This window comes from Sarcophilus harrisii, chromosome 4, assembly GCF_902635505.1.
Source record: "Sarcophilus harrisii chromosome 4, mSarHar1.11, whole genome shotgun sequence".
NCBI lineage: Eukaryota > Metazoa > Chordata > Mammalia > Dasyuromorphia > Dasyuridae > Sarcophilus > Sarcophilus harrisii.
This window is the reverse complement of record NC_045429.1, coordinates 235,360,775-235,375,424: the sequence shown is the minus strand read 5'-3', so window position 1 is coordinate 235,375,424 and position 14,650 is coordinate 235,360,775. Positions and strand designations below refer to the sequence as shown.

The following is a 14,650-nucleotide window of genomic DNA, read 5'->3' as shown; positions in this document are numbered from 1 at the left end:
CTCTCTTCAACAATGAGATGAACCAAATCAGTTCCATTTGTTCAATAATGAAGAGAACCAGCTATACCTTGTGAAAAACTATGAGAAATGAGTATGAACATAGCATTTCTACTCCCTCTGTTTTTGTCTACTTGCATCTTTGATTTCCTTCTCAGGTTATTTTTATCTTATTTCTAAGTCCAATTTTTCTTATGCTCCAAAATAACTGTATGGATATGTATACATATATTGTATTTAACATATATGTTTAACATATTTAACATGTATTGGTCTACCTGCCATCTAGGGGAGAGGATGGGGGGAAGGAGGGGAAAAGTTGTAACAGAAGGTTTTGCAAGGATCAATGTTGAAAAATTATCCATGTATATGTCTTTTAAAGGTTGACTTGCTTTTTTTTTAAAAAAATATTTTCTCAGAAACTAAGCATTGTGCCAGACATACATTCATTCTATCTCCTGTTCTTATGAACAGAGTTCATTGCATATATTAGGCACTTAAATGTTTGATTTGGCACAACTGAACACTTTCTTGGGGGAGGGGAGAAGCTGTTTCAATTTACTTGAAATATTATTAATCTTTTTATTTTTTTAACTGAATTCTTCTGTATGAAGATACCAATTCTTAAAATTTGTTCAGGTTTTTATTTATGATTTTTAATTATCTGGTAATTATTCCACTACAATTAGCAATAATAATCTTAAGAAGAAAATTAAGATTAACACTGTATTTTATTGAGTATCCACAAACTGATCAATTAGGGAGCAAGCAGGAAACTAGCATCACACATTGGAACTTTTGTCTCTGAAGTCAGAAGATGTAGATTCAAATCTTGCCTCTGATATTTGATGCTTTGCTTACCTAGTTACTTAACCTAATTGGACCTTATGCATAGTATGAAAAAGTAGCTGGGTTCTTAACCTGGAATTCATGAAGCTGTTTTGAAAAATATTTTGATAATTGTATTTCAGGATAATTGTTTTCCTTTATTATTCTGTGGATTTGTTTTTCTTTATTTTAAAACATTATTGTGAGACTGTAGCTTCAACAGAATACCAAGGAAATCCATGACACAGAAAATTTGTGAATCTCAAGAGCAGATGGATTTCCAGGTTCTTTTTAAACTAGCTAGAAATTATGCTTTTCTTTGCAGTTCTAAAACACTTTTGTTGGCCAGCTAGGTGGCATAATGGTTAGATTGCCAGGACTGAAGTCAGGAAGACTCATCTTCATGAATTCCATTCTAGTCTCAGACATTTCCTCGTTCTATGATCTGGTCATTTAATCCTGTTTGCCTCAGTTTCCTCATCTTTAAAATGGTACCTTTACCAAGAAAACTCCAAATGGGGTACTGCTGAAGTTTACTGAACAACAACAGCAACAACAGGCTCTTGCCAGCAAGAATGTAACAATTTAAGTGAGAAAATAATTGTATCAATAATGTGACTGCATCTATGAGAAGTTGCATTGCAGAGGATACAAGCAGTAAGTAGGCTTTTGAAATAGTTGTATTTTGGTTCAGAACTTTATGAAAACTGATCTCATGTTTTACATTTGGAGACTGAATTGCAGTTTAATTAGAGGAATGAAAAAAATGTTTTGGGTGAATCTCTTTGGAATTTTGATTGGAAATGTCCACAAAAGAGAACTTTTTCAAAATCAGTTTTACTGTTCTGTTTAGATCATTAAAACAGAAGACACATTTTGAGATCTATCAGCCATATGAAGAATATTTCTGTTGAATCCTCTGATATCTTTTCTTGTTCAATATATCTTGTAAGTTGGGACCAAATGAAGGTGATGTAATGCATAATTTCATCTTCTTCCATCTTGTCAAAATATTAAATAAATATTAATGTAAATTGATTTATTTTAGATTATGTGAATAGTTAGTTGGTTTTTACTATCCTTTAACATATGGCCATAGAATTATGGCTATAAAATAAATTAGAGGTCATCCAGTTCAATGTTCTAATTTCACTGAGAAAACTGAGCTAAAATGATTTTCTGAAAGTTTAGATATATGTCACTTTTAAAAAAATATATCTTTATTCTTAAATGAATTATTGTAAATTTAACATTAAAAGACAATGCAATGAAAATTGCTTTATAATTATGCACATTTAAAGTCTTTTCAATGTACCAAATGTTCTTTTCATCATGGCCAAAATCATTTTTTTTTTTGTTCTTTCACATTTACTTTTCCTCTTGTATTGTTAAACTTACAGTATAATCTGTTCTGACTCCTTTTTTTTTTTTTTTGCTTTGCCTTGCAGTTTTCATTTTACTTCTAATACCTAATCAGTCTTATTTGAATGATTGAATTACATTAAGTGTAAAATTTATTTAACTATCACTCCATTGTTGAATATTTATATTATTTCCCTTTTTGGAAAATTATAAACAATATTGCTTTAAACAGTTATAAATTTTAAAATTTATGACACCATTGTCAGGTATGTTCCTAGCAATGAAATTACTGGGTCAAACAAAATGATTTTTAAAATAAGTTTTAATGCATGCTATCAGATTGCCCTTCAAGTAAAATGATCTCTTATATGCCTCCACAACTCTGTCAGGATTGGGTCACATTGTTTAAAAAAAATTTTTTTTTATTGTCAAGTTGGTGGAGGAAAAGTAGTATCAATTTCATTTTGAATTCTTTGAAGTGATTGTTAATAATCTGTTTCCCCTTTAAAAATGATTTATTCTTTGTTTATCCTTTTTTTTTTACTTGTACATTGCAGATATCAAATTTTTGCTGATTATATGTGTCAATCTTCCTAGTCTTTCTTATTCTTGTTCTATTTGTAGGGAATGAAAAAAAATTCTCTCATCCTCAAAACTAAAATAAGTACCTCATTTGAATTCTTTTCTTTCTGTAGAAAGTTATTTTCTGGAACTCATTGCAGTAGCCCTCCAATTGTTTATTTTAGTCACTATAGTTTTACATTTGTTCTAATACGGGTTATATATATTTCTAGATAGCTCAATTCCCAAATATTTAATGAATTTTATTTATACAAATGATATGTATTTGTTGTTGTATATGATTCTTCTTGATCCCATGGATCACACTCTTCATAGTTTTTTGGTTTGAATGGTTTGCAGTTGCCTTTGCTAGTGGACTTTAAAGCAAATGAAAATTAAATGACTTGTCCAGTATCACATAGATAGCAAGTGTCTGAGGTCAGATTTGAATTGAGGTCTTCCTAAATACAGTATTAGTATTTTATCCATTGTACCATCTAGCTGCCGCATTTGTATTTTATGCACACACATACCAAATATTTTATCTCTTCTACTAACAGGTAGGATTTAAGAATGCTATAAGTTTATCTGCAAAACTGCAATGTAGATGAATCCATTTATTATTTTCATTGATATTTGGTTGAAACAATTGAATTTTTAAATACATATTATAATGCTATCTGCAAAAAGTGATGTTTTGATTTCTCTATTTTCAAGTTAATCCTTTTAACCTATGCTTAACCTGTATTATTATATTTGTTAGAATTTGAAAGTCAAATAAAAGTTGATATTCTTGTTTTGTGGTTGTTTTTTATATCATGAATGATTCTTATTGATTTATGCTGGTGCTTACATTAAGATACTTAATTTTCCTAGTGTATCTAGGCAGAAAAAATACTCAAAATGTGAGTTAATTACATACAGCTATTATTACTGTTGAGTAGAGGGAATTATTAGTAAGGTATGGGCTGAATTAGATGATCTCTAAGATCTTTTTTCTATTCTCAGACACTGAGGATGCTGTCAAATAGTTCAATATCAGAAAAAGATTTGGTTTTATCAGTGAAAGTAACAGTAAAGGACCATATTAACATCTACATTTTGCTTCATCTAAAGAACATCTGATTTGTACCTGATCAGAAACTAATGACATTTATCAGAATTTGAATACTTGAATTTTTTTTCTCTTAAGAAATTATATTTCTTTCTACTTTTTTTTCCCAGTTGTATCTTTTTGAATATTTAAAAATGCAATCTCCATGGTGAAACAGCCTCTAGGAAAGATAGAATTGGTTGAGAGCTTTTTTCCTATCATGTTTGCTGTCCCTCAGTACCTGATTTTGGGCTCATAGCATAGCAGGCTCAATTTATGTGAAGGGATGAATTTTGTAATTTCTTCTTTGATATGTTTTCATATAGGGCTCACTATGTTTTGTTCTGGTGCACTGAGAGTTTATTTTCAATTATAGTCATTAGTATTAATTTCCAATAATTATTGAGTATACAAGAATGGGGAGAAATATAAAATGCTGATGCAACAGAAGTGATCTTAAGCCTTTGAGGAGTGTAGGATGATAAAGCAATATGAGTATGCTTAAATAACCCACTTATGTAGCTTAAATGCTAAATTGGCCTCCTTTTAGAAAATGGTTTTATAATCCAGTATTATAATTCTCATTCAAAGAAATGCCTGACAAATTCATTTTTCCATAGTTAATATAATTAGTACACTGGACATATTTGCCACATAACTATGGCATTTTGCAGGAAGTCTCTGGGAGGGGATGTAGAAAGAAAATTTCTTCCCTATTAGTTTATGAGTGAGTGAGTTCCCCTTCTTTGGGTGGAAAGGGAGAATTGCTCATTATTTGTTTAGTCTTTGTGGTATTTGGGAATGAGTTAATTTCACTCCCACATAATATACATCAGAGCACTATTCTGCTTTTAAAAAGTTGAATGCATAAATAGTATTCAAACACAGAAATGTGATGATATATTTTATTATGGGATGTTGAAAAAACCCACCAGTTTATTCTTAAGTGTTCTTTTGTTAAAACAGAATATAATATATTGGGAAAACCTTGAGTTGCCATGGAAACCAGAGTATTATACACCTGCATACCGGGAATGCATTTTGAATAACTGGGAATTTGCTGAATTCAGTAGATGAGGATCTTAATCTTAAGAGTGGTTCTAGAGAAGGCAGATGCACCTGAATTAGTCTGATTTGAATTTTGAGTATGCAAAGTTACAACATATGGTTGTTTAAGGAATTGAGAGTAATGGAAATAGTATCTGAGACCACATGGTCAGTTTTTATGTAGTTTCAATGTGACATAATGAAATTCCTTTCTGAATTTTCACTCGTTCTGTTTGCAATGGGAAATTGTCTTGATCCCATTGAGGATTTGAATTGTGGGAAAGTTTATTTTCTTAGAGAATGAAAAGATGTGGGACAAAATAGTCTCTTGTGATTATAGCCATGCCTCCTCTCCTAGTCCCAGTAGTCAGCCATATCCTTCACCATTATTCCAGGCACTTACTGGCAGTTGCCTCCATTCTGTTCCACTTTGTCCTTCCCATGAAAAGTGAGTGATGAAGAACAGAAAAGAAACCCTCATGATCCTAAGTGTCAAGTGTACAGAAACTTCATTGTGAACCACATGTATTCCAAGGATCTTGAAGTCTGTGTCAAGAGAACATAAGCTCTGGAAGAATCTAACATGTTCCTTTATGTCTTCATCCTCTCATAAATCCTTCACCAATGGATATATATCCAACATACCATTGACTTTCTTCTGGATCATATGAAATGATGAAGGTACCACTCACTGGAGTACATAGATTCTTTATTTGTTATCCTTCATTCTTTATACATTACAATCCTACCTTCTGTTCTCATCATACATCTTTTGGATACTATTTTGAAACCACTTTTTTTTTTTTTACATTCAGTTTTTTCTTAATAACAAATAATAGTCTTATAACCAGCTTGACTATCTTCATTTGACCTGAAGTTTTAATTCTCCAGAGACTTCCTATTTCCTTCATATTCCTAGAACATGACCAAAAGAATAATGGAGTTAAAACCATGGATTTATAGAGACATTTCAGGTCACTGAACACGGTCAATTTTCCATATGTGATCTATATTGCCCCACAGATATATTGCTTATGGGTGAGAGTTTATCATATACTCAATCCAGACCTACTACACTTCTCTCCAGGAACTTTTATACCTTTCTATCTTATTCCCCTCTTGGCCTCCAATCTGGCATTCCAATCTATTTCTTTGGGCCTTGTGTACCTGATTTGTGAGAGTTTGTCTGACTTACACCCACTGGACTGCTCACTTTCATGCCATGTGTATATTTTCTCCCGACCTTCTCAATTTCTACCATGTGTATTTGTGGGCACAAAGCATTTTTGCATTGTCATTCCTGGAAAGAATATTTAAATCAATTCCTTTATGAATTTAGTTACTATCCCTGGACTTCCCCAATCAAAATAGCTCTCCCTGTCCACCGCTCCCTTATAGATGTTTCTTTCTCCTTTTAGAAAGGAAACATATTGTAATCAGAGCTGATTTTGCTTTTGATATTTATATTTTCAACATTTATCATAGTTTCTATCATTCAGTGGACACTTAAGTATTTTTTTCTTTCACTTTGTCATTTGTCTAGTAATTCATTCTATTGTCTTTCCTGCCACGGTGCACTAGTACAAGACTGAAAGGTGATTACATGGAATCCTTCAGATAATATTTCTTGAAGTGTAATTTTACTTAATGAGGCTACTTTGATTTCTCTACTGTGATTTAGGAATAAATCCTAAAGCATTTATTGAGTATTTATCATGGACAAACCACTGTGCTAAAGCCTAGAGACAACAACAGATCAGTGTGGTCCCTGCTTTCAAACAGCTCAGAATTTTAATAGAGTGAGAAGACATCAGCTGCAAGTCAGATGGAAAGTCTTGGGAATCTTTAGGTTACTGCAGCCAAACAGTTGATAATATATCTTTTTTGTTGTCATTTCCATTATTATAACCATACTGATTTGTGATTCTGAACACTTTGACAATCCAGAATCAAGTCTGGTGATGGAGGGAGGGAAGGTCTTGCTGTTACTGAACCTGTTGGGATAGGTGGCAACTGATTGATGGTTCTGGATCAGGCCTTTCTCGGTTAAGAGTTGTTCCCTTTGATAATGGTAATAAGTAGGACCAGTAGAGTGTGTGTATGTGTGTGATGTGTGTGTGTGTATGTGGTATGTGTGGTGTGTGGTGTGTGTGTGTATGTATGTGTGTGTATGTGCATGCACACATGTGTGCGTGGAGGTGGGCCAATGGTATTTTTTGGGAGATTTTTTTTTACATAGTTAATTATGGAACTCAGGCCCATGGAAATGATAGAGTTCATAGGGAGTTTTCCGTTTAAAAATGTTTGGTTAAACAAAATACATCTTCTGTAAATAAACCCAACACAAGGTCAAGAAATGTGAGGAAGGGAAACAAAAAAAAAATTAGACTAGAATTGGTTGCCAATGGGCAATAGGCTTGGGGGATCCTTTTCCTTGTAGGTATAAGGATCTCTGTGCTTTTAGGCATCAGCATGGGTCATTGTTTCTGACCAACAGAGTTGGATATGGACAGAGAAACTAATTCTGAAATGTTTATTGTGTCTTTGCATATACCTTTGGTAGGTGAATTCCAAGGTTTATGAGGTCTCCTATTCCACTTACATAGGTCTTCCTGTGAAATGGCTTGCTGTCATGAACAGAGCTCCTTTAAGCCCACCAAAGTTGGCTGGATCTTCTGGTTATTGGTGGTGATTGGAATGTTAATCATGCAAGGCTCAAGTAGCAGAGTTAGTATGGAAAACAGTGCAGGAGACATTGCATCTAGACTCTGGAAGAGTATAAAGCAGCAACTGCTTTCTGGTCACTACATTTAATCATTAAAAAAAAAGACCTTGTTGGATTGTTAGCCTGCTCAGGCTTGTCTTATAGGTCTTGTTTTGCTATTGGAGAGAAATTTGCCCATTTTGCAAATGGGCTTTATTTACCTTTTTGACTTTATTCTGTCATTATCATCGTGAGTAATAGCCAAATAGGCTACTCCTGTATTTTTATTACTAAGGTAGTCAATTGCTCAGATGACTAATGTTGAGGGAGTCAAATTATCATTATCTTCTACTCTTTAATCTTCCAGAATTAGGGAAAAAAAAGTGACCACCCGAAAAAGGCTCTGTTGGTGGCTAAAGGTCATTTCTGAGCTAACTAGTCAAAAACCATTCCCACAGAGCTCATGCTGCCATATTTAAGGGCCCTGGCTCTGGGAACTGCCTCTACTTCCAGTCCTTCTTTGGGCTCCCAACACTTTGCTAGGTGTTCCATCCTCAACTACTAGAGTTCCTCTAAAAAAGAAAGTTTTCAACTCATTCTGGGGAGATACTTAGGGGTAAAGTTGCAGAGTTCACTTCCCTTTTTACTACAATTTTCTTCACCTAAAGCTTTGACACAATGTAGTAAAATGATGGGGACTTTATAATACAAGTCACCTAAGGCCAAGCTATACCTTCACTTAGTATATATTTAATTTCTCTACCTTGCCCCTCATGAACATGATAGAATTCTACCATGTCCAATTTAAAGAAATTTTCTTTTTGAAAAACACTCAGAGCAATTTGGAATTATGCTTAAGAGACTACAAAACTGTTCATTCCTTTTGATCCAGTAATGTTTCTACTGGGTCTATGTCCCAAAGAGATCACGAAAGTGGGGAAAGAACTTACATTTGCAAAAATGTTTGTAGCAGCTTTTTTTTTTTTTGTGTGTGTGTGTGTGTGTGTGTGTGGTAGTAAAGAATTGGAAAGGGAGCAGCTGCCCATCATTTGGGGAATGGCTGAACAAGTTGTGGTATAAGAAGATAATGGAATATTATTGTTCTTAAAAAAAAATGATGAACAAGATGATTTTAGAAAAATCTGGAAAGATTTACACAAACTGATGTTAAGCAAAAGAAACAGAATCAGGACTGCATTGTACACAATAACAGCAAGAATGTGCTATAATCAACTATGAAAGATGATTTTTCTCAGTAGTTCAGTGATCCAAGGCAGTCCCAATAGACAGTGTAGAAAATGCCATCTGCACAAAAAGGACTGCTACAAACATTTTTGCCCATGGATTTTTTTCTTTCTTTTATAATCTCTTTGGGATACAGACCCAGTAGAAACACTACAGGATCAAAAGGAACCAAGAGTTTTATAGCTCCTTGGTCATAGTTCCAAATTTCTTTGAGAAGAAAATTGCTCAAAAAGAAAATTTCTTTAAATTGAACATTGGTAGAATTCTACCATGCTCAGGAGGGGGCAAAGGAGATTTAATGTAAATCAATACATGCTATATTCACTTCTTTTTTTTTTTAAATCTCCCATGGTTTTTCCTTTTTGTTCAGACTTTTTTCTCCCAAAATAATTCATAAAACAGTGTGTATTAAAAATAAACAATCAAATAAATAAAAGAATTGATGAGCAGGCTGATTTCAGAAAAGCATAGAAAGACTGTGTAAGCTGATGCTAAATGAAGTAAGCAGAACCAAGAAGACATTGTAGATAATAACAAGACAATATGATGATCAACCATGATAGACTTGGCTCTTTTCTCCAAGGAATTCCAATAGACTTGTGATGGAAAGTGCTAACCACATCCAGAGAGAGAACTCTGGAGACTGAAGGTAGATCAAAACATAGTATTTTCACCTTTGTTGTTGTTTTTGTTTGCTTGTTTTTTTTGTCTTTCTCATATTTTTTTTTCTTTTTAATCTGATTTTTATTGCCTAGAATGACAAATACAGAAATATATTTAGAAAAACTGCACATGTTTAAGCTATATCAAATTGCTTGCTATCTTGGGGAGGGTAAAGAGGAAAGAGAGGTAGAAAAATTTGAAACAAAAAATTTTACAAAGATGAATGTTGAAAACTAACTTTGCATGTATTTGGAAAAATGAAATACTATTAAATTTTTTTTTAAAAAGAAAAACACTTAGGATGGTCTCTTTTCTTCATTCATTCATTCATTTCATGTCTATTAATTTCCAAATAGGAAAAGTTTAAAAAAATCAAATCAATCGTTATGACTATTTGACACCAACAATTATTATTAATTTTTTTTTGTTTTTTAGCTTTTAATTGATTTAGGATGTTATAGTTTCAGTCATTCGTTTCTACTTGAATCCAAAAAGTACAATTGCAGAATTAATTAAGACTGTTTATGCTCCTTCACCCTCTCATAAACTATGCTATCTATATTCATGCTTTGTTCTTCCTTCTATATCATAAATTTCTTTTTTCTCTTAAAAATATAATAGACTTATCATGTATATATTTTTTCCTTTTTTCCCCTCCCTCTTTCTCTCCCCATGGCTACCATTAGACACAAATCATTATAAAAATATAAAATTATTTTATATTTACTTCTATTTCAGTTATTTCTCTGGATGTAGTTAACATCTTTCTTCATATATCCTTTGATTAATTAAGGTATTTATAATAATCAAAATGACTTATTTGTTTACAGTTATTCTAAAAACAATATTGTTGTTACTGTATATAATGTTCTCTTGGCTCTGCTCATTTCACTCTTCATTATTTCATGCAAGTCTTTCCATATTTTTCTTTAATCATTGAACTCAGCATTTCTTATAGCACAGTAATATTCCATCATAGTCATATACAACAACTTGTTTAATCATTCCTCAATTGATGGGCATCCTTGCAATTTCCAGGTCTTTGTCCCCATAAAGAACTGCTATAAACATTTTTAGAATATGTAGTTTCTTTTCCCTTTTTCCTAATCATCTTTCCTTTAGATACATATTCTCAATTAAGGTGGGGTTGAGGTTTAGAGTCATTCAGCATGCTTTGCTAAGTAGAGTTATGGAGATAATTTTCTGAGAGGTCCCTAACTTTTTGTCCTTCCAAGCTAGTTACCTGGGTTTTATGAGTATTTTGAGGTCCTTGAGTTTGACAGAAAAAATGGAAGTAGAGGTATCATCTACCAATCAGGGATTAATATCAGCAAAGATTATATTAAGTCCCTTGTGTGACCTCTACAAGGACGGTGAAAGTCAATGTTAGGAGAATTCTTTCTGCTTTAAAGTAAAACCATTTGGGCTTGCTTTAAACTTGGACCACATTATCACTTCCTTTCTTCTCCAAAAACAAGTGACTTTCACCCTACACTGTCAAGTCTGGAAAGATATGGGATAGAGAGAGAGAGAGAGATCTTTGATGACAGAGGTCACAACACATTGATGGTTCTGGGGATGCAGGAGAGGGGGAGGAGCTTCTGTAGGAAGAAAGGAAAAAATGGCAGAACTAGATTATATATCTGCCTTCCAACTCTGGTATGACAAGCAGCAATTGACACTTATTTCCTTGGAGCTGATGTTTCAAAAATTTCCTGAGCTCACTCTCACCTCCTATTAACTCAGACACTTTGAACTTGGAGTCAAGGTTGTACTAGATGCTTCTCACATCTTAGACACAAATCCACTGCTGCCTTTTGAATGGAAGCTTTAATGGAGTCCAGCAGAGGCTAGAGCAGAGATTTATGATGAAACCCAGGATGTAAGAGAGGACACTGACATCCCTTCATTTGTCTCACAAAACTGTTTCATAGCCTTTGGTCTTAAAGGCTGCCATGATGATATTTCCATCATAATTCCCATTTCCTAGCATGTTCTTCTTATGAGATGTCACCATGGTATTTGGAAACAGTCTCTGAAATATCTCTTATTGTGTTTCCTAGATGAAGGAATTGCTGTCTTGGAAAATGTTGTTGAATGAGTAGTAAGCACACAATTCCCAGCCCTGCTAATGTGGGTGGGTATGAGTGGCTGAAGCAATTCTCATAATTTTGATTTAGTCTTATCACCTCTCCATGTCATTCAACTTATGTTTTTGCTTTCCAGAGAGAGATGGCCACTTCTTTTCTTCTGAGGTAAAATGCAAACTTCTAGGTCTGAGATTGGCAGAGTTCACCTTAGTGTCTAGAGTCCATGAGTTACCTCAGATAAATAATTGGAAATAACAGCAATAACACAATCACAAAATCTTGTTTTTGGTTAAAAAAGGCTTTATGCCTCAATTTATTTATCTTTGCTAATAAAGTATTGGATACCCTCCCCCCCAAAAGTACAAACCCCAGAACTATCATCCTTTTCTTTGCCTCCTCTTCATTTGAAAATGATCAAGGAGACTTGATCACATCTCTCTTTTTCTTTCATCTTCTTCATGGTCTCAGTGAATCAGAAAAGGAACAAAGTCAGATTAATAGATGGAGGCCCAAGCTCTCAGGTAACACACCCTTGTCTTTGGTAGCAGGATTTAATCTCTTTGCAAGCTTCAAGGTGCTGCCTAATATATATCAATGTGAATGAAGTTACCAACTACAGAGATGGCTGAGTGGAAAATACCTTTCTTGAGGCTCCTTCTGAAGCCTCATTGACTCTGTCCCAAGCCAGTGAAGTTCTTAATGTTTGGTCTCAGTCTTCTGTGTCTACTGCAAAGAGGAATATATACTCTAAGAAGAGATTTAGAAAAGATGGGTCTGTATAAAAAAGAAAAAAAAAGTTCAACTAGCATTTCATGAAACCTATTGCAAGGGTATGGGATTCTGCTAAGAGGGAGTACCAAGGTCATCTTGACCTTTGATGCACAATAAGTTTTCTGCCACATTGCTGAAACACCCTTGTGAACAAGGAGCATTGATTTGTGATCATGGAAATGAGTGTAAGCCAAGGGTCACAGCCAGTGGCTGTGTAAACAGGAATGCCTGAACAGGGCCTCTCAACTGTGAGCAAGCTGCTGAATTGCTGGATTGGTTCTCCTCCCATTGGTAGATACCATGCATATGCAAAGTCCATGAGCTGCTTCTCTGAATGGTGATTGGGACTTGTCTACTATTCACAAACTGATCACACTTGCAAAAATGTATATCAACAAGGCTGTATGGCATAATAAACTGGAGCTCTTTTCACAACCTATGAGTCTCCTGCCTCATTCATCTTGCCTCTAAGATCAAAGTGCTTATATGCCATGAGCTCTTAAAAGACAGCCACAACAACTGGTGCCCAAAGAGGGGGGCAGGAAGCTAAAGGATGCCAGAGTGACCACTTTGCAGTCAAGTACTGCTACATGATCAAGACAACCTCTACAAAGACTCCAGAGGGAGAGCCTGCCAAACTGTGCTGTTTCCGGACCAGGCAGAGTTCTGCAGAGAGTGGTACCTAGTGGGACAGAAAATAGGCACCCTACTCCCTTCAGACAGGGAAGCATATGTCAGGACTATATATAAATGTATAAAAAAGCAGGGGTGCACAGTTCAATTAGGAGACATTAGGAAATGCCTGGACATTGCTTACAAGCATTGCATTTCTCCGTGGTTACCTGAGGAGGACTATTATAATTGTGATAGATGGATTGTTTTTGGTGAACAGCTCACCACTTATGATAAGCAATGCCCAGGAGAAATACAAAAAAGTCACTTTTACTATATATAATGTCATTAAACAAAGTCTGAAAACAGAACCAGAAAAGGTCAGGAAATTTACAGTTGGAGCCTAGACAGGCCCATCTCTTAGCAGTAGATGTCCCTCTCCTGAGCCTAAGCAAGATTATAATGAATGGCCTTTCCCCCTTTTACCACCTTCCGCTCCACCTTATTTTGTGTCCAAAAAGTGTCCATTTTTGTGTACAGCCTTTCAAAGGCTCTCCTAGTGTAAAAAATGAAATAAGAACTGAGGAAAAGCAGAATCAGAAATATAAAACAAACACCTCAGAGACACTTAGCAGACAAAAAGTAAAAAGTAATTGGTTATATCCTTTATCTTCACTTCAAAAAGTTTTGCAGCTGGCTAGAGATCAAGGAAAAGACACAGAGGGGTGGGAAGAATTATATCCTGTTATAGAAGAAGATGACCCATTTAATCCAGGGTAGAGAAAATGTAGACATGAACCATTTCCCTTTCAAGTTTTAACCCAGATTAAGGACTCAGTTCATAAATATAGGCCCATAGCAGTTTTTGTTAAGTTACAACTTGAAACAATGTCACAGGCAATTTTGTCCCTCAGTGATTGGAAAGCACTTTCACAGACAGTTTTGATTTCAGGCCAGGCAGTGTTCTGCATGACAAAATTTTTGGGACAGTCTCAGTTGACTGTCACTCAGATTACTCCAGGAGCAAGCATGAAGTTATACTTTGAGCAACTTAGTGGCACTATGGCCCCGAAATCAACCTGGGGAATGACAGCTGAGGAACAGGTATGCAGCTTTACACACCAAGGGACAATCATAGTAATAAAATTCAGGAGCAATGATTATTACCACCTACCCCTTCATGCTGTTAGTGAAATGCCCATTCAACAGTATCAAAGAGGAACCAATTAAAAATCTTCCACCACCTTAATATTCATTATTTATCCCAGTCATACAAATATATGAGGAAGTGCCTGTGTCTATAACTATGATTAACACTGACAACAGTGAAACATATCTTAACAAGGGAAAATGTGTAGCTCAAGGAATAGTCATTCCATCTGGACTTACAGTTAAAACAGAAGATAATAATTGTGAATTAGCCCCACACATGGGTCCAAATTCTGAGGCCATTGTGTAAACATATTTTACAAAGGCTATCACACTCACTTGGCCAATAAAAACCCTTACTTTGAATAACAAACAGTTTGAAGTATTTATAGACACTGGAGTCGGCAGGACCTGTGGTGGGTGCTTCTCAATGACCCCTTTCATGGCCTATGACTTCAGCTATAGAGTGGCAGGGATAGGAGGGGGTAAGGAGGGTTTGATGTCTGCTGAACCAGTAAATTGGCAAAA

At 34.8% G+C, this 14,650-nt stretch overlaps 1 pseudogene; it reads right to left on the bottom strand.

The window, feature by feature from the left end:
• Window positions 1–14,425, bottom strand: part of LOC111720644 — an 87,733-nt pseudogene extending 73,308 nt beyond the window's left edge.
• Window positions 14,426–14,650: the final 225 nt, after the last annotated feature.